Source organism: Microcebus murinus, chromosome 9, assembly GCF_040939455.1.
Source record: "Microcebus murinus isolate Inina chromosome 9, M.murinus_Inina_mat1.0, whole genome shotgun sequence".
Classification (NCBI taxonomy): Eukaryota; Metazoa; Chordata; class Mammalia; order Primates; family Cheirogaleidae; genus Microcebus; species Microcebus murinus.
In genome coordinates this window covers 77,075,512-77,095,553 of record NC_134112.1, presented here as the reverse complement: position 1 = coordinate 77,095,553, position 20,042 = coordinate 77,075,512, and positions in this window count along the sequence as shown.

Sequence of the window (20,042 nt, the reverse complement as noted above, 5' to 3'; positions counted from 1 at the left end):
GCAACAAAGTATATAAAACATTCTTACCTAAATGGTCCAGGCAATGTGCACTCACATACCTGGCTTCCTCTGTCCCTAGCTACTACATCTTAAATGCTAGCCAAATTACAAACTTGGCCTCCTGCATTAAAAAAGTCATGCCACATAAACATATCAGATGAGACTGCATAGAGAACTTGCTGTATGTTGCCATTCCAACTTCTTTTCAATGATGAGCACATTATTCCCAAGTTGTTTTTTTTTTTATTTCAGCATATTATGGGGTTGCAAATTTTAAGGTTGCATATAATGCCCTTGCCCCCTCTTCCCCCACAAGTCTGAGCTTCAAGCATGACCATCCCCCAGACGGTGCACATCTCATTCATTATGTATGTATATAACCGTCCCCTCCTGCCCCTCAACCTGCCCAATACCCAATAAATGTAATTCCTATGTGTCCACTTAGGTGCTGATCAGTTAATACCAATTTGCTGGTGAGTATATGTAGTGCTCGTTTTTCCATTCTTGGGATACTTCACTTAGTAGAATGGGTTCCAGCTCTATCCAGAAAAATACAAGAGGTGCTATATTACCATTGTTTCTTATAGCTGAATAGTACTCCATGGTATACATATACCACATTTTATTAAACCACTCATATATTGATGGGCACTTGGGTTGTTTCTACAACTTAGCAATTGTGAATTGTGCTGCTATAAACATTTGAGTGCAGGTGTCTTCTTTACAGAGTGTCTTTTGTTCTTTTGGGTAGATGCCCAGTAGTGGGATTGCTGGATCAAATGGTAGATCTACTTGTGTCGCTTTAAGGTATCTCCATATTGCTTTCCACAGAGGTTGAACTAGTTTGCAGTCCCAACAGCAGTGTAGGAGTGTTCCTATTTCTCCACATCCATGCCAACATTTATTGTTTGGGGACTTTTTGATAAAGGCCATTTTTACTGGAGATAAATGATATCTCATTGCAGTTTTGATTTGCATTTCACTGATGATTAGAGACCTTAAGCATTTTTTCATATGTTTGTTGGCCATTATTCTGTCTTCTTTTGAAACATTTCTGTTCATGTCCTTTGCCCACTTTTTGATAGGGTTGTTTGATTTTTTTCTTACTGATTTTCATGAGCTCTAAGTAGATCTAGTTATCAGCCCCTTATAGGATGTGTAGCTTGTGAAAATTTTCTCCCATTCTGTAGGTTATCTGTTTGCTCTCATGACTATTTCTTTGGCTGTGCAGACGCTGTTTAGATTGATCAGGTCCCATTTATTTATTTTTGTTGTTTCTGTGATTGCCTTTGGGGGCTTCTTCCTAAATTCTTTGTCTAGGAGAGTATTTCCAACGTTTTCCTCTAGAATTCTAATAGTTTAATACCTTAGGTTTAAGTCTGTTACCCAATGTGAGTTAATTTTTGTGAGAGGTGAAAGGTGTGGATCCTGCCTCAGCCTTCTACAAGTGGCTATCCAGTTTTACCAGCACCACTTATTGAATAAGGATTCTTTTCCCCAGTGTATGTTTTTGTCTGCTTTGTCAAAGATTAGATGGCTATATGAGGATGGTTTTATATCAGTGTTCTCAGTTCTGTTCCACTGGTCAATATTCCTGTTTTTGTGCCAATACCAAAGTGATTTAATTACTACAGCTTTGTAGTATAGTTTGAAATCTGGCATATGGATACCTCCCATTTTGTTTTTATTGCCTAGAATTGCTTTTGGTATATGGGGTCTTCTCTGGTTCCAAACGAAGTATATAATTATTTTTTCTATATCTGTGAAAAATGATGTTGGGATTTTAACAGGGGTTGCATTGAATCTGTAGATCAGTTTGGGTAGTATAGACATTTTAACAACATTGAGTCTGCCGACCCACGAGCATGGTATGGATTTCCATCTGTTTATGTCTTTTGCTATTTCCTTCCTCAGTGTTTCATAGTTCTCCCTGTAGAGGTCTTTTACCTCCTTAGTTAAGTATATTCCTAGGTACTTTATTTTCTTTGTTGCTATTTTGAAGGGTATTGAGTCTTTGATTTGGTTCTCAATTTGACTGTTATTGGCGTATAGGAATGCCTCTGATTTGTGTGTATTGATTTTATATCCTGAGACTGTACTAAATTCATTTATCAATTCCAGGAGTCTCTTGGTTGAATACTTGGGATTTTCTAAATATAGTATCATATCATCAGCAAACAGTGAAAGTTTGATCTCTTCTGCCCCCATTTGGACACCTTTAATTCCACTTTCATGTCTGATTGCTATATCCAGGACTTCCAGCACCATGTTGAATAGAAGTGGGGATAGTGGGCAACCTTGCCTGGTTCCAGTTCTAAGTGGGAATGCTTTCAATTTTTCCCCATTCAGTATGATGTTGGCTGTGGATCTGTCATACATGGCTTGTATCATTTTTAGGTATGCCCCTTGTATGCCTATTTTATGAAGTGTTCTTATCATGACAGCATGTTGAATTTTGTCAAATGCTTTTTCTGCATCTATTGAAAGGATCATATGGTCTTTTTTTTTTTTTTGCTTCTGTTTATGTGGTGAATTACATTTATAGATTTGTGTATGTTGAACCATCCTTGCATCCCTGGGATGAAGCCAACTTGGTCATGATGGATTATTTTCTTGATAAGCATCTGGATTCGGTTAGCTAGGATTTTGTTGAGAATTTTTACATCTATAGTCATAAGTGATATTGGTCTGTAGTTTTCTTTCTTTGTTGCATCCTTTCCTGGTTTAGGGATCAAAGTGATGTTGGTTTGATAAAATTACTCTGGAAGCATTCCATCCTTCTCAATTTGGGAATTTATAGAAAGGGTGATCTTTTCACAGTAACAGAACAAGAGTTTAACGCTACTATGAAAATGATGGAGGCACTCTAATAAGAAGTTAACAGTTTAGCTTCTGTTGTATTCCAAAATCACCACACCATGTATACAGGACTTTCCAACAAGGAGGAGCCCCTACAACTACTGGTGAAAAATGCAGATGCGACAAATAGTGTCTAATTTATAGTATACCTTCTAACAGAAAAGATTAACACTTTCTATAAGATAAATAAGGCTCAACCATTTTATTGGACTGACCTATTCTCCAAGTTAGGAGATCAGTTTAATGGGATATAGGTAAATGTGCTTAGATTTGTGCCTTTCTGTTTATTTATTCTCATTCTAATATACATTCTTCTCTCTCTTTCAAGATTTTTTACTACTCAGCTATCAAATTGAGTCTTTTCTCCACAGCCACCAATTCAGTTTTAGCATGAGAAACTTATGAAGTTTCAGACAGAGAAATGAAGGTATTCACAACATGCCACCCCAAAACATGCTACATTGTCAGTTTGAGCTAAAAGTGATTGAGCACAGCAAATGTAGGAAGGGCTCTCTGACTGCCCCCTTTCTGCCTGTAGCAAGACATAAAATTTCCCAGCTAAAAGATATCACCCCTGTTAGGAAAAGGAGAACATTCTTATCACTGGAGACTGGGCCTTAATGGTGAAATGGATCAGTACACACCAACCTACTAAAATAATTCCTATCTTCAGTTAGCTTGTCCCTTATATTTTCATCATTTTTCCACAAATTACTTCCCCTAGAAGCTGAAACCCCTTTTCCTTTGTCTAGTAACTTCTTCACAATTTATTGTGCTTTGTTTTAAAAGTACATGAGCTCTTGGTCCTAACAGCCACAGAATGTAAGAGAGGAAAGTCATTTTTATCTCTTACACTGGTACATAGAAAGCACCCAATAGATATAAGTGCTTTCTGTTACTATTATTAATAATATCATCCTTGCCCACACCCCCTTCTGTATGAAAGGTAGTGAAAAGCATCAGAAAAAGATGACAAGCTGTACTGAAGTACAGAATATTAAGGCCTGCTTGGGGTCATATAAATTTATGAGGCTCGAGGTATGCACCCATTCCCTGGAGAAGCGGGCCACTTCTTGAGGGAATGGGAATTGATAACTCTGGGCTATGGGCCTGGCAGTGTTTATCCTAGACTGCCTGAGAATGCTTATCCAAGGTTGTCTGGGAGTGCTTATCCTAGACTCATGCCCAGAGTTGTTATGAGAAAACAGTCACCTGCAGGTCCTGGCTCCTGGCCAGATCCAGGACCCTACGTGACCAGAGCATACTCCTTTTTGGCACTGAGCCTTCTTTGTTTAGACCACTATATAAACAGTAAAAGAAAGTCCCCGAGTCGCTTCTCTGCCCGCTGCTTCTTCGCCGTGGCCACCCCCATTCTTCTAAACATCTCGACGTGCAGCTGCCTGCCTGCTTGATATCCCAGCGTGTTGTTGCCTTCACCGCTGCCTGAGACTTGCCCATGATAGTTAACTTCAGTGCTGCAGCTTCCCCGTGATGGTTAATTCCGAGGCTGATAATGGGATCCTAGTGGTATGATTATTCCTTTATGTTCTTCTCCTGCTGTGCTATGTAAATAGGTCTCCTTTATTTTCCTTTTCTCTCTTCCCCCTTAATAAATATAACTAAAACTGGTGTGGCTTGTGGTGGTGTGTCCTGCAGATCGAGATTAAATTGCAAAAGTCTGTGCACAGTGATTGATAAAATTAATTATCAATACACAAACCCAGGACCACCTAATGATTCACAGACGTAGTAGCATTCAAACTTTTCTAAGAAATTTTTTTTAAAAAGTAATCGAAATATGTGAGCCCGTAAGGAATTGTTCTGATGGAAATGAAATACCCTGCAAGCTGGGTGTGGTGGCATGTACCAGTAATCTCACCTACGCGGGAGGCTGAGGCAGGAAGACTGCTTGAGCTCAGGAGTTGAAATCCAGCCCAGCATGGGCAACATAGCAAGATCCCCATCTCTTAGAAAAACAAAAACCTAAAAACTAAAACTGAAATACTCAGCAAATTCATACTGCAGTGGAGCCAAATCTGATGATGGTGCTGTGCCTTGTTAATGGTGAATAGTACCACACACTGTACTTCAGATAAGGAACCTACAGAAGGAAGTCTTCATGGATCATGACTTGATTAGCATGTCAAACTGACTCAAGCCTTAGGGTATATTTCCTTAAACTGCCTCTTTGCATCTTTGTCATAGAGTCCACTAAGAAAACACCCTTTTCAAGGTCAGACTTCAAGATTCCTTTCCTCAGCCCAGTTGAAATATTTTTCCAATTTGTAAAATGTGGCTTTTCTGAAAAGTTTTCAGTTTTTTAAATTGGGTTAGTAGAGTAAGTGACATATAAGTGGCATTTACTTATTATTTTTTTATTTGTATTTTTTGGAGACAGGATGTTGCTTTGTGGCCTGGGCTAGAGTATAGTGGCGTCATCATAGCTCACTGCAACTGGGCTAACACTCCTGGGCTCAAGTGATCCTCTGGCTTAGCCTCCTGAGTAGGTGGGACTATAGGGGTCCACGATTATATTTGGCTTATTTTTTCTATTTTTTGTAGAGATGGGGTCTCACTCTTGCTCAGGCTGATCTCGAACTCCTGGCCTCAAGAAATCCTCCCATTTTGGCCTCCCAAAGTGCTAGGATTACAGGCAAGAGCCACCACACTCAGCTAGCATTTACTTTATGAATATAGAATCCAGATTTTTTTACAGTGTTTGGTGGTTATCCATCAGTGTGGCCAAACAGGATTTTTGTGCTTTTATTTCATGAATGAGAATGAAGAGTACTTACCAAACATCAAAGAAGCAAGAGTTAACAAGATAGTTTCTCAGTATCAAAGTCAAACCCACTTACTTTGGCATGTTGTTACATCCACAAGATATAAGCAATCAGTATGACCATTATTGCTATTATTGTTCATATTAAAATAAAGAATACATTTAGAATATGCAAAAATTTATGATAAATGTTATCTCCCCAAAGATTAACTGCAACTTCAATCTTTTAATGACATTCTAAAGATGCATTCATATTCATAATTCTCTCTGTCCCTCTACACTACTCCATAAAAACCTAAGCACATTTATCCTTATGGATGAAAAAACCAGGTAGCTGTGTTTGTCTCCTAGCCAGAAACAGGAAAACAGGAATGCCCTATGATTCTCACCTGAGAAAGAAAAACAGGCATTCAGTGCTAGAACAAGAGAAGAGTAAGAATCCGGCTAGTTGATGACAGGATGGGTGAGTTTCAACGACACCCATCATTGAAACTCACCAACTAGCAAAAGGCACAGGAAAGGAAGGAACTCTCAGAGGATCTGTGAAATTAGCCATGAAAATCCCCAGGAAAATTTATTAGAATTGCAGGCTGTTCTGCATCAGAATTTTCAAAGAGTATAAACCAAGTATGAGGTTGGGAGTTTGTGACCAAGCAGGAGGTTGAGGGATGGGGATAAGACTTACTCTTTTGCTGAAAAACAAACCAAGGTCACTTCAAAGGGTTAAAAAGAAAAAATTCAAAAGCACATACTCAGTTGTAAATGTAATTACAGATCAGTGAGTTTTCTAAGGTTGCATCTTAGCTACTTAATGTTTATGGTTGACCAAAAAATTGTTGTTACTCAGTTCTGTATGGCTTGTAATTTGCTTTTAATTCTTAACATGTAATAACTACAATTTCAAAAATCCAAGCTATAAGTAACATTTTACTAATGCTCTAGTTTCTTTTAACCAAATGTATGATATTTGTTATAATTTTATTTTTTTATTTTATTTTTTTTTTTTGAGACAGAGTCTCGCTTTGTTGCCCAGGCTAGAGTGAGTGCCGTGGCGTCAGCCTAGCTCACAGCAACCTCAAACTCCTGGGCTCGAGTGATCCTTCTGCCTCAGCCTCCCGGGTAGCTGGGACTACAGGCATACGCCACCATGCCCAGCTAATTTTTTATATATATATATCAGTTGGCCAATTAATTTCTTTCTATTTATAGTAGAGACGGGGTCTCGCTCTTGCTCAGGCTGGTTTTGAACTCCTGACCTTGAGCAATCCGCCCGCCTCGGCCTCCCAAGAGCTAGGATTACAGGCGTGAGCCACAGCGCCCGGCCATGTTATAATTTTATATGTTAAAATAAAGATAATATATTTTCATTACAATTTCATTGAGACAGTGTTAACAGGAAAAATTTTCTACCATATCTCTAAAATCAGACAATTGATTATGACATCATTTACAGATTTTCATTAAACAATCAATTATAACATTTAAATATTACAGGAACACTTGGGGTAAGAATTATCATGCTCATTTCTCAAATGAGGAAATAAGCATTAGAAAAAATAATTTGCCCACCAACCCAAAGCTATAAAACCTAGTTGTAGCTAATTCTAAGGCTCTTGCTCTTTACCCTACCATCTAGTGGAAAGTCACTAGCATTATAGAGATAACAATATGAAACAAATGCAAGACATTTTCTAGAGAAGGGAGACTGCATGTTTTCATTATTTGGTATAGTATGTAGATGAGGGAAATCTTTCTACTTGTATAATTAACCATTATACTTTGCTGTTACAATTGACCTATTAAAAAAAGGAATTAAGGATCATGGCCTAAATATCTTCAAAGGTATGAATTTAGGTACACCCGAGTTCACTACTCTTTCCTTGAAACTACCTGTCTCTTTTTGGTTTATATGAATTTAACAAAATGGCTGCCTCATTTCTTAATTTTTTTTCTAACTCAACTATTTTTGCTCTATTTACTCCAAATGATTAGAGGTGTTAGCCTGGCAATTATGTTTCATATTTTGACTTAATTTATGCAATTGTGATCAGGAAAATGGAGGTGTTCTATTTCTATTTAAAAACTTTCGACATCATGAACTGAGAACCTATGAAGTCCTTTAAACTAAGAAATAAAACTTTTACCTAAATTAGAGGTAAATTTGAATAATTTATGATAATCTTACATGCCTGGTGATATACAGCCCCTTCTGACTGCCAACAGTGATTAATTGAAGGTCAGATTTGTTATATAACTTTCTCAGAAAAGCACAATGACCAAGCTGTGAAGTGTGGGTCCATTAGTACCGGCCTAGAAATTTTCGTGCTATAAAGCACAGAGAGGACAGGACAAAGGGCACTAGCTTGAATCTAGCCTCAGTCCTAAATCTAAGAGAGCTGAACATGAACAGTCACTAAAATTTTTACTTTCCTTTCTTTCCTACTCTTTCTCTCGCTCTTACACACTCTGCATATATTGACTCATCGAATTCTATTAACACCCCATGAGTAGGCACAAGTATTGTCCCCATTTTCCGGATGCCACTCAACTACTTTTTACCTCAGGCCAAGCAAATTTCAGCCTCATCGCCTGGATTCAGGTTTCAGAACCATATCTCATCCATTGGCAAAGCCCTGCAGGGGCTCAGCTCAACAAGTCAGGTGAGGAAACCAAACCAGCTGGGGTGAGGACAGGTGGGTTCTTCAGCTCCAGCCATCTCTTCCACCTAAATGCTGGCTTCTGGGATGTTTCTGGCTATCTGCAAAGTTTTAGAATAAAGTTTTAGCGTTTAATGGAGAGAAAACTGTAGAAAGTGCCAAAAGATGTGTGGCTGGAACCAGGGACCCAATCCGGAGGTTTGGCTCAAAGCCCACCGTGCCCAGGAGCCCCCAGTCTCTCATAGCCGCTGTCTACACTCAAGTGTGGCTGGTGCAGCAAATGAGCCAGACCCAGGGTGGCCACTACCAGAAGGAACAGATGGTTTCCCGCCTCGATGCTGTCCCGTTCCACACTCCTAACACTGGCAAAGTTGGGGACCCCGCATTACTTCTGTCACAAGTCGCCTCAGCGTGCCGGGTCCTCACTGGCCTCTGCCCACCAGAACAATGGCGTGGGTTTCCCACAATCCCTGGCGCGCCTGCGCTCTGGGGCTCGCGGGTCTCCAGGCGGCTGCGACAAACCTGCTCCTCACGCGCCTGCTGCTCTGATGCCTGCGGTTTTCTTCTGCGGCCTGGTGTTCGCGTCTCTGCTTCAGGTGTTCTCATGTACCCTGTAAGTCCTTTGCTGTGATTTCCATTCCGGTTTCTTCTCTGTACTCCATCCTAAGAATCCCCCTGGCTATCATTTCTACACCCCAAGTAAGGCTCCCCACACTGCAGCCAAGGCCTGGCATCCACTCGGTAGCAATTAATTAAATTCTACTTCATGATCCTGATCCTTCCTGGCCCACAAACCGAGTTCAAATGTCCTGCTCTCTTGGTCCAGTTTCTTCACTGATTTACTTCTATTTAGATTTTTATGCTGTAGAAGTTTCTGTTATATATCTATACTTAAATAAACACATAAATGTACTTATGTTATATGTTACTATAATTGTAATAATGTTATTGCATTTAGACTGGACTCCATCAGCGTTTTCACTGATTGCCTAAGTGAGAATTGTAGACATTACTGAAAGATTCAGAGGAGAAGCTCTAGGGTCACTGGGACCTTTCAGACTATACGATAGGTGTCAATTACTTAATATATTGATTTAACCATTTAACAAATGTTAGTGGATTATTAATTACATTCCAAACACTGTTCTAGGCATGGAGGGTATTGTAATAAACCACACAAAACAGGCTGTATTCTCATGGTGCTTGCTTTCCAGTGGAAGGAAACAGACAATAAATAATAAATGATTTCAGAGTGATAGCTGATACTACAGAATCTAAAAAGAAAAATAGGAAAGAGAGCAATTAGGGTTGAATATGTATGTCACATCCAGTTTAAAGTGTAATAGATAACTACTGTTTAAAGAGTAATTATCCAGTTAGCATTTCCTTCAGAAATTGATAGTACTTATTTCCTCACACCTCAAGCTAACATTTACTATAATACATCATAAAGTTGTTGCCAATATGAGTAATGTAAAAATGTAATCTCATTATTATTGTGATTATAATTTGTTTTATTTTGAGAGAAGTTGAGCCATTCATATTTCTTTGCTGTGATTTTCTGTTCAGTTTCTTTTCTGATATTAGGCTTGAATCATTTTGAATTGATTTGCTTAAGAAGTCTTTAAATAATAGGGGAAATTAGCAGTTGTCACATGTTCTCAATGTGTTTTTCCAATTTTTATTTTCACTTGTCCATGATATTGTTTCCATGCAAAAGGCAAGCTCCTTCTTTTTTCTTAAACATAGTTTGTTTCTAAATATTTGGAGAGTAAGTGGAACTTAGTTCCCCCAGGAGCGAGCCCTAAGATGAGGTTTCATGTGATTTTTTTAAAGAAATTTTTCTCAAAATAAAACTCTTAAGAGAATGAAAGAAGCAGGAAAGAGAAGGGGTTGAAGCCAAGAAAGGGTGTAATTTTATGTAAAGCCTTGGATGGGCAGCTTTAGCCTCATTATATAGAGGGGATCCAATTAAGGGCAGTGGGAGGCAAAATAAGCCTGAATGGGAGTGAGGGAGGGAGAAGGGCAAACACACTGAATCTGGGGAAAGGGATGCACAACAAACAATACAAGGGGCCTTGAGGGATCTGTATAGGCACTGACAGTGTCCCTTAACAATGGATGGTTCAGGGTCAATGTAAGGAAAGAATAGGGAAGTTCAAACCCAACATCTGACTTGCATAAAAATCTCTTTTTATTTACTTGTGATTAATTCTTCAACTAGGTAATAGGAGAAATCCACCCAGTCAGGAAAATGTAGTCCACCCTAACATAGTCACTCATGATTAGTCACGTATAATTTGTTTCCTGCTTTCCGTCACCTTTCTCAGTATTTGTAGTCATGACTGAAGATGCCAAAGTTATTGAGAAAGTCATTTTTCAATAAGTTGAAGGCCAAGTAAATACCTATAGATGTAGATCTTGGGGGTCTATGAAAAGTGATAATGTATTGGAAAGGAAACACTTGGTATTGGTTAAGGAACACAGAATTTATTCTTGTACCATTACTTATTAAGAACACCCTTGCGGTATTTCTGATGTAACTGAAAAATAGTCCGTGATAGTGACTCTCATTAGCATCTGAGTGTTTTCTTCTTGAAGGATGCATAAATTCTACTAAAGACATGTGTTTCTTAATATTGTTCTGAAGTAAGATTTTTATCTTATAAATATCAAGCTGAGGACTCAAATCAGTACATATTTGCTAATGTTTGAGAAGACAGTTCGCACAGGCTATGGGTTTCTAGAAGCTTCTCTGAAGGTCACATGGAGTTTATATGGCCTGATACTAGGGCAACTCATAACAGTAACTTTCCCATGGCAGTGCAGGCTTCTCCCAGCAGCATAAACAGGTCAGGTGAGCACTGTATAATGACTGAGGGACATTCAGTATGAAAAGTAGCTTACATCAATGACTTTTTGGTTGTTGCTTTTCTTAACTGAACCTCATATATGTACATGTGATTTTCACCAGGCCTTCTCATGGAGAAAGTTCCAGACATGACTAGGTAAATGCCAAAGATTCTTTATGAGATAGTGTAGTCACATTGAAATAGTGATCCCCTAGGTTTGAAAAATGTAAGTCAAACACAAGGCATATGGCTAAACTATTGGCTCACAGCACTTGGGTTTTATCACCACAGATCCCCTGACATTATTTTTGTTGGACACATTTAAGAGTTCATGCCAAGCCTATACTATTTTCTGAGCAGTCACAAATTACTAAGCAGTGAATAATATACTTGGCACCAGAAAGCAAAAAATACTTTGTGGTTACTAATTCATCAGTGCTTATCACTTCATTTGAATTCAACAAATATCTACAGAACAGTAGCTTTCACTGTACTGGAGATCATGCAAATATGGATACAAATGAGACGGTCCTTGCCATCAGGGACCAAGACTGATAAATATAAAATAAATGTAAAATATATTCTCATATTTAGATAGGAACACATTGGCAGAAGAATGGCATAAATGATCATGTAATATTATGCAATAATGTGATAATATAGATATTGGTAGACTGATGTTCTAACATTTGGGTTGTCATAAAGCAGTATTCTATGATTGTATATTTCTTTGTTTTTATTTAAATAGATTTAGGAGGGACAAGTGTTTTTTTGTTACATGGCTAAATTACACTCTGTCTAGGCTTTTAATATACCCATCACCTGAATACTGTACATTGTACCCAATAGATACTTCATCCCACACTTTCTGCGTTCTGAGTCCCCAATATCCAATAAGTCTGTAGTTCCCAGCCCTTAGGCTGCTGACCACTACTGGTCCATGGCCTGTTAGGGACCCACTGCAAAGGTCCGCCAGCCCCCTCCCAACCCCGTCCATAGAAAAATTGTCTTTCTTGAAATTTAGGAATGGGGATGCACAGTAGGAGGTGAGTGATGAGCGCAGGCAAGCGAATTTACAGCTAATGCCCATTGCTTGCATCACCACCTGAACTCTGTCTCCCCCACCCCCAACCCCGTCCGTGGAAAAATTATCTTCCATGAAACCAGTTGCTGGTGACAAAAAGGTTGGGGACTGATGCTTAACAATATAACCATACATACGTATTGTTTAGCTCCCACTTATAAGAACATGCCATATTTGGTGTTTTGTTCCTGGGTTACTTTAATTAGAATACTAGCTTCCAGTTCCATCCAAGTTGCTGCAAAAGACATTATTTCAATATTTTCGATGGCTGAGTAATATTCTATGGTGTATGTGTGTGTGTGTATATATATATGTACACATATACATATATATTAACACAAACACACACACACCCCCCACATTTTCTTTATCCACTTATCCCTTGTTGGGCACTTAGGCTGGTTCCATATCTTTGCAATTGTGAATTGTGCTGCAGTAAACATACAAATGCAGGGGACTTTTTTCTATGACTTATTTTCTTTTGCGTAGATAATGAGTAGTAGGATTGCTGGATCAAATGGTAGGTCTACTTTTAGTTTTTTGAGATATCTCCATGCTGTTTTTCCATAGAGGTTATACTGTTTACATTCCCACTAACAGCACATAAGCATTCCCTTTCAGCACATCTGCACCAGCATCTGTTCTTTTCTGACTTTTTGATCATGGCCATTCTGACGGGTAAGGTGGTTTCCCATTGTGGTCTTATTTGAATTTCCCTAATGATTAGTAATGTTGAGCATTTTTTCATGTTCATTGGCCGTTTGTTTCTCTTCTTTTGAAAAATGTCTTTTCATGTCTTCTGCTCACTTTTTAATGGGGTGGTTTCGTTCTTACTGATTTGTTTGTTCCTTATAGGTTCTGGATATTAGGCCTTTGTCACAAGTATAGCTTGAAAATATTTTCTCCTGTTCTGTAGGTTGTCTATTTACTCTATTGATTATATCTTTTGCTGGAAGAAGTTTGTAGTTTAATTAATCCCATTTATTTTTCTTTTTGTTCTATTTGCTTTTGGGATCTTAGTCATAAATTCTTTCTTTTCTTTTCTTTTTTTTTTTTTTTTTTTTTTGAGACAGAGTCTCACTTTGTTGTCCAGGCTAGAGTGAGTGCCATGGTGTCAGCCTAGCTCACAGCAACCTCAAACTCCTGGGCTCAAGCGATCCTGCTGCCTCAGCCTCCTGAGTAGCTGGGACTACAGGCATGCACCACTATGCCTGGCTAATTTTTTCTATATATATTAGTTGGCCAATTAATTTCTTTCTCTTTATAGTAGAGACAGGGTCTTTCTCTTGCTCAGGCTGGTTTTGAACTCCTGACCTCAAGCAATCAACCCGTCTTGGCCTCCCAGAGTGCTAGGATTACAGGCATGAGCCACGGCGCCTGGCCTCTTAGTCATAAATTCTTTACCTAGGCTGATCTCAAAGATAGTTTTTCCTAGGTTTTCTTCTAATATTTTTATGGTTTCAGGGCTTACATTTAAAATTTTAACCCACCTTGGGTTAATTTTTGTATGGTGAGACACATTCTTCCACATTGAGGCTATGGAGTTGTGCCAATACTATTTATTGAATAAATTGTCCTTTCTCCAGTGTATACTTTTATCTAATTTGTTGAAGATCAGTTGGTTGTACGTGTTTTGCTTTATGTCTTTTTTCTCTTTTCTGTTCTGTTAGCCTAGGTGTCTGCTTTTATACCATGCTGTTTTGGTTACTATAGCCTTATAGTTTAATTTGAAGTCAGGTAATGTAATGCTTCCAGATTTATTCTTTCGCTCAGAATTGCATTAGTTATCTGTGCTCTTTATTAATTCCATAGAAATTTGGGGGTTTTTTTCTAAGTTTTGCAAAACAATGTTCATATTTTGTTAGAAATTGCATTGACTCTGCAGATTGCTATGGACAGTATGGACATTGTAATAATCTTAATTCTTCTAATCCATCAGTATGGAATGGTTTTCCTTTTGCTTATGTCATCCATGATTTCTTTCATCAGTGCTTTGTAGTTCTCCTTATATAGATCTTTCACCTCCTTGGTTAAATATATTCCAAGTTTTGTTTGTTTTTGTAGCTATTGTAAATAATATTGAGTTCTTGATTTGATTCTCAACTTGGCTGTTATTGGTATATCAAAATGCTAATTATTTAGATTCATTGATTTTGTAACCTGAGCCTTTACTAAATTCATTTATCAATCTAGGAGTCTTTTGGAGGAGTTTTTAGAGGTTTCTAGGTATAAGATCATATCTAGGGCAAACAGGTATAGTTTTACTTCCTCTTTTCCAATGTGGCTGCCCTTTATTTCCCTTGTCTGATTGCTCTGATTAGGACTTTCAGTACTCCATTGAATAGAAGGGTGAAAGTGGGCATCCTTGTCTTGTTCTAGTTCTTAGGGGGAATCCATTCAACTTACTCCATTCAGTATGATGTTGGCTGTGGGTTTGTCATATATGGCTTTTATTATTTTGAGGTATGTTTCTTCTATGCCTTGTTTGCTGTGGGTCATTATCATGAAGTTGTGCTGGATTTTATTGAATGCTTTCTGTGCATCATTTGAGATGACTATATGGTATTTGTTTTTAATTCTATTTATGTGATGAATCGCATTTATTTATTTGCATATGTTGAACCATCCTTGCGTCCCTAGGATGAAACCCACTTGATCATGGTAAATATTTTTTGATGTGCCGTTGGATTTAGTTTGCTAGTATAGTGTTGAGGATTTATGCATTTATGATCATGAGGGATATTAGTCTCTAGTTTACAGTTTTTGTTGTATCCTTTCCTGGCTTTGCTTTCAGGTAATACTGGCTTCATAGAATGAGTTAGGAAGGATTTCCTATGGAGCAGTTTCATTATGATAGTTATAGGCTCTTTGTAAGTATGGTAGAATTCAGCTATGAATCCATCTGGTTTGGGGTTTCTCTTTATTGGGAGATTTTTTATTGCTTATTCAATCTTCCAGCTCATTAATGGTCTGTTCGGAATTTCTGTTTCTTCCTGATTCAAGTTTGGGAGGTTACATGTTTCCAGAATTTTTTTTCACATGCTCTAGATTTTCTAGTTTGTGTACGAAGAGGTGTTCATAGTAGTATGGGAGGATCTTTTGAATTTCTGTGGTATCAGTTATAATGTCTCCTTTTTCATTTCTGATTGAGCTTATTTGAATCCTCTTTTTTTCATGGTTAATCCAGCTAGTGGTCTGTCAATTTTGTTTATCTTTTCAAAGACCAACTTTTAATTTCATTGATCCTCTGTATTGTTTTGTGGTTTGTTTTTTATTTTTGGAGGGTTTTTTGTGGTTTTTGTTTGTTTGTTTGTTTCAGTTTCATTTAGTTCTGCTCTGAATTTTGTTGTTTCTTGTCTTTTGCTAGCTTTACATTTGCATTTTTTCCTAGTTTCCTGATGTGTGACATTGAGTTGTTAATTTGTGATTTTTCTGTCTCTCTTTTTTTTTTTTTTTTGAAACAGAGTCATACTCTGTCACCTGGGCTAGAGTGCAGTGGCATCACCATAGCTCACTGCAACCTCCAATCCCTAGGATCAAGCAATCCTCCTGCACTGCAAGAATAAGTTTAACATTTCAAAATTAGAAAGGTCTCTATCTCTTCTCATTTTTGCTCTATGTTGATACACATCTTCATTTGATGGACTTAAGAATTGACATAAACACATCATAAAGAAGATAGCATTAATTTGGGTGGGGGTGGTCACACAGTATCATGTGTGATGGCTACCACAAGGCTGCTTAATCTTGGGCAGAGCCTCCTTGTGACACCATGGGGTGGAGAAAGGAGACTTTCTGAAAGACCTTGTTGTCCTATTCCAAAACATGAGGTTTTCATTATTTAAAATGTTTTCTCATGTATTAATCATTATCTTGATTTGTCCTCACTATAATCACATGTGTTACATAAGAAATTTATTAGCCTCCTTATGTTAGAGAAGAAATTAATGCCATAAATACTAAGTAAATTGCCCAGAGTCAGAGAGCATGTTGGTTGTATCTCTGGGACTAGTACAGTTAGACTTTTTTTTTAAGAGAGCCATGCATTATTTTTCTACTTAAAATAAGATTTATTAAGTTTTACTTTATACAGAATAAAATTCATCAATTTTAAATGTACAATTCAGTGAGTTTTGTTAAATGTATACAACTGTGTAACCATCACTACAATCAAGAGACAAAACAGCTCTTTCTTGCCCTCTATAGTCAATTTCCTTCCCCAACCCCCAACACCTGGCAACCACTCTGCTTTCAGTCACTAGTATTATGTCTTTTTTAGAATTTCATATAAACGAAATCACAACTTTCATAGTCTGCTATGTCTGCCTTCCTTTGATGAGCATAATGCTTTGGATATTTATCCATGTTATTACAGGTACCAGTAGTTTGTCCCTTTTCTATTCAGAAGAGTATTCCATTGTGTGGATTTACCACAACCTTTTTATCCATTCCTCAGTTAAAGGACATTTGCATCATTTAGAATTTGGGGCTATTACACATAAAGTTATTATAAGCATTCATGTCAAGTCTTTGTGGAGATCTATGTTTTTATTTTTTCCTGGGTAAATATCTAGGAGTGAAATGATTGGATTGTATGGTAGCTGGCTAAGTTTATAAGAAAGTGCCAGTTTCCTAAAGTGGTGGTAGTATTTTCACTTTTCACCAGCAGTGTGTCAGAGTTCCAGTAGTTCCATACTCTTTCTACCACTTTGTATTTTAGACATTCTAGTGAGTGTGAAATGTAATGTGAGTGTGTTTTAAACTTCCATTTAACACCATAAAGTGTGGTGAGGGATAGAGATTGGAAGTAGGACTTATCTCCAGAATCATGGACATGTTCCTTAAACTCTCTATGCCTGAGTTTCCTCATCTTTAAATTGTACCTGATAATAGTACCAACTTCACAGGATAGTTTAATGATTAAATGAGCTAAGGACAGTCATGTGCAACATAACAACATTTCAGTCAACAAGGGAACACATATACACTGGTGGCCCCATAAGATTATAATGGAATATATGCAGAAACCTGATATATGGCACTTGATATTGACATTGGTGATATAATAGGGGAAGTGACTCATATTTGATAATGATACTGGGACATATGGTTTTCCATATGAAAAAATATATATAAATAAAAATATGTATGTCATATATGTTTGTGTAAGTTCACTCTATGATACTCTCAGAGATCAACAAAGATGACATTGCATAAGGACCCTCTTCTCAAGTTGTATTCCCATCTTTAAGTGACTCATGACAGTATATGAAACACTTAAAAGAATGTCTGGGGCTTGGCAAATGTTTAATGAAGATTAGCTGTTATTTTTGTTCTTAATTGTTACTGTTACTATCATAGCTCAAAAAGCAGTTGGAAATTTCGCTCTGAGGTCACATTCTATATTATCTTTCTGGAGCTATGAGACTTGTTGCAATTGTTTTATAGCAGGAGAGGTAATACCGTAATAAGGAATGCATTGGGAGAATGTCCACTTCTTATATGTCCATATACTCCAGATAAAAAATTCATTGGCAAGAGGCAAGGGGTAGTTTAATCTTGTTTCCATATGGAGAATGTAGAAACTCATTTATTGATCCATAGACAACAGCAAAATTGGGTTGGAATTTAAAGGTAAAAGAGACAGAGAAGCAGAAGGAAAGCACCTCAGGATAGATGCTCCAGGGTCAAGAAGGGAAGGAGGAGTTAGGAAGTGGCAGCAGGTTAGGCAGCACAGGCAGTATCTTAGGTAAAGCCTGGGTAGCATAAAGAGGCCTCATGGACAACTCTGGGATGATGGTTTGGATGAGTGAGGTGAAGGCAGACAGAATGGAGAGGACTAGAGGAGCAAGATCTACACTGAACTAAGAAGATCGAGTTGGTGCTAGAGAAGTGAACCAAGTTTGAGAAAGGGGAAACGTGGTGGCTTCTGTAGGCTGAAGATACGATTTTTACTGAAATATAATAGATTATTCAAACTGAGAATTATAAACTCCTTTATACACTCAATAAAGCAGAAAGTATTTCTACAGACAAAATAGGAAAACCCTCATGGTGGACAGAGCAAACCTACATCAGTGACAGATTGTGGCTCCAAGCCCTTGGCAAGTAATTTTGCACCCCCTCACTTTCCCTGGTAGTCACTAAACATAACAGTCTGGGTCACCTTGAGCCACATGCCCACCCACTCCAACCTCCCTACTTTGACACCTGGGCCAATCTTTTCTACCATTCTTACTACATGTGTTCTGATTTTCCTATTCCATTCCCCCCGTTCCATCACTTCCACATCCAGCCTCAGTATCTCTCTACCTGCCCCTAGTCCTGACACTTGGACCTTTGTTCCCTGCTTTTCCTTCCTCTCTCCCTACATTGTCCCCTGCTCATCCCACCTCATTCCTTGAGGCCTTCTCAGTCTGAGGAAGGAATACATTTAGCATCCTTGTCTCCAGAATTGTAGTGTCTCTGCTGTGATAAACACCTACTGCACCACCATGTCCACCTGTGCTCATGTTCTTGACTTTGTGGAACTAACAGGATTTGGTTCCACATCAAGCTCAGTTCCCATTTCTGTCTCCTCTGGTGCACTCAATCTATCTCTCTCTCTCTCTCTCTCTCTCTCTCTCTCTCTCTCTCTCTCTCTCTCTCTCTCTCTCTCTCTCTCCTTAAGCAATTCAGATAAATGTTTTACCTCCTGATTGGAGGAAGATGAAAAATGTCCCACTTCACAGGAGATTTGTGAGGACTCATTTGAAGCTCCTGAAGTGTTTTGAGAACCTGCCTGGTTCTCAAGAAGCCTGAGTTCTTGACGGCGTGGCTGCACGTCTTCTTTGCAAACGTGTCTGGGCTTTAGATACAGCTTCCTCATGGCAGGAGTGGACTGAAATGAAACTGCAGTGTGTCCAGCCACCATTTCAAATGCAACCCTAATGCAAGTAACCATTAGTACTGCACTCCTTTTTGTATTCAAAGTGCTTCAAATATAAATATAATATTTTTTCTACTGTGATTTCCTCATTTAGAGGCTTTCATGTAGGAATGGTAAATACATGCAAGAGTGTATAATAATACTTCTTATGGTAAAGAGTAAGCTCTGAGTGAGGTTTTAGTCAAGAGTTTCTCTTATGTTATTTGATCAAATGAAATTACTAATTTATATCTGCAACAAACGTCTGGCTCAAACTATATTACATAATCAAAATGTGAGTGAGGTATAGTAAGAGAAGCACATGATGCCACCCAGAAGGTCCATCTGTGGGACTTTCCACGTAACTATGTTAAGCAGGAGGAAAGTCTATCCATTGCAGCATTATGCAGGAGACAGTTGTAGAATCAAAATCAGAAAGGATTCCTGGACCTTTTCAGACTATGGGTGACTGCACCCTTAGACCACATTTTCTCAGGAGTGTGGGGAGGGGACAGGAAGTTTAAATAATTCCAGAGCCTCATCTTCTGCTTCTTTTTCCTCTTTATCTTTTTACATCATGGAATCAACCTAAATAAAATGGCAGAAACCCACGCTCTCTTTCTGTAACCTGAAGCTAGACAGATAATTTTATAAGAAAAAATATGAGGGAAGAAATTCAGAAATGTAAACAGATAAATCAAACTAGATCCCGTTGGAATCATTTTCTTCAGGCAGAACAGGCTCCTACATTGATTATAACCTAATAAAATTCCTCAGCAGGGATGAAAAGGAATAGCACATGTTTATATTGACCCTAAAGAAGCACCTTGCCTCCACTCCATGTGTACCTTTTAAAAAATCTGTTTAATTATTTGTGGGTTTTTTTGTTTGTCTCTTCTCC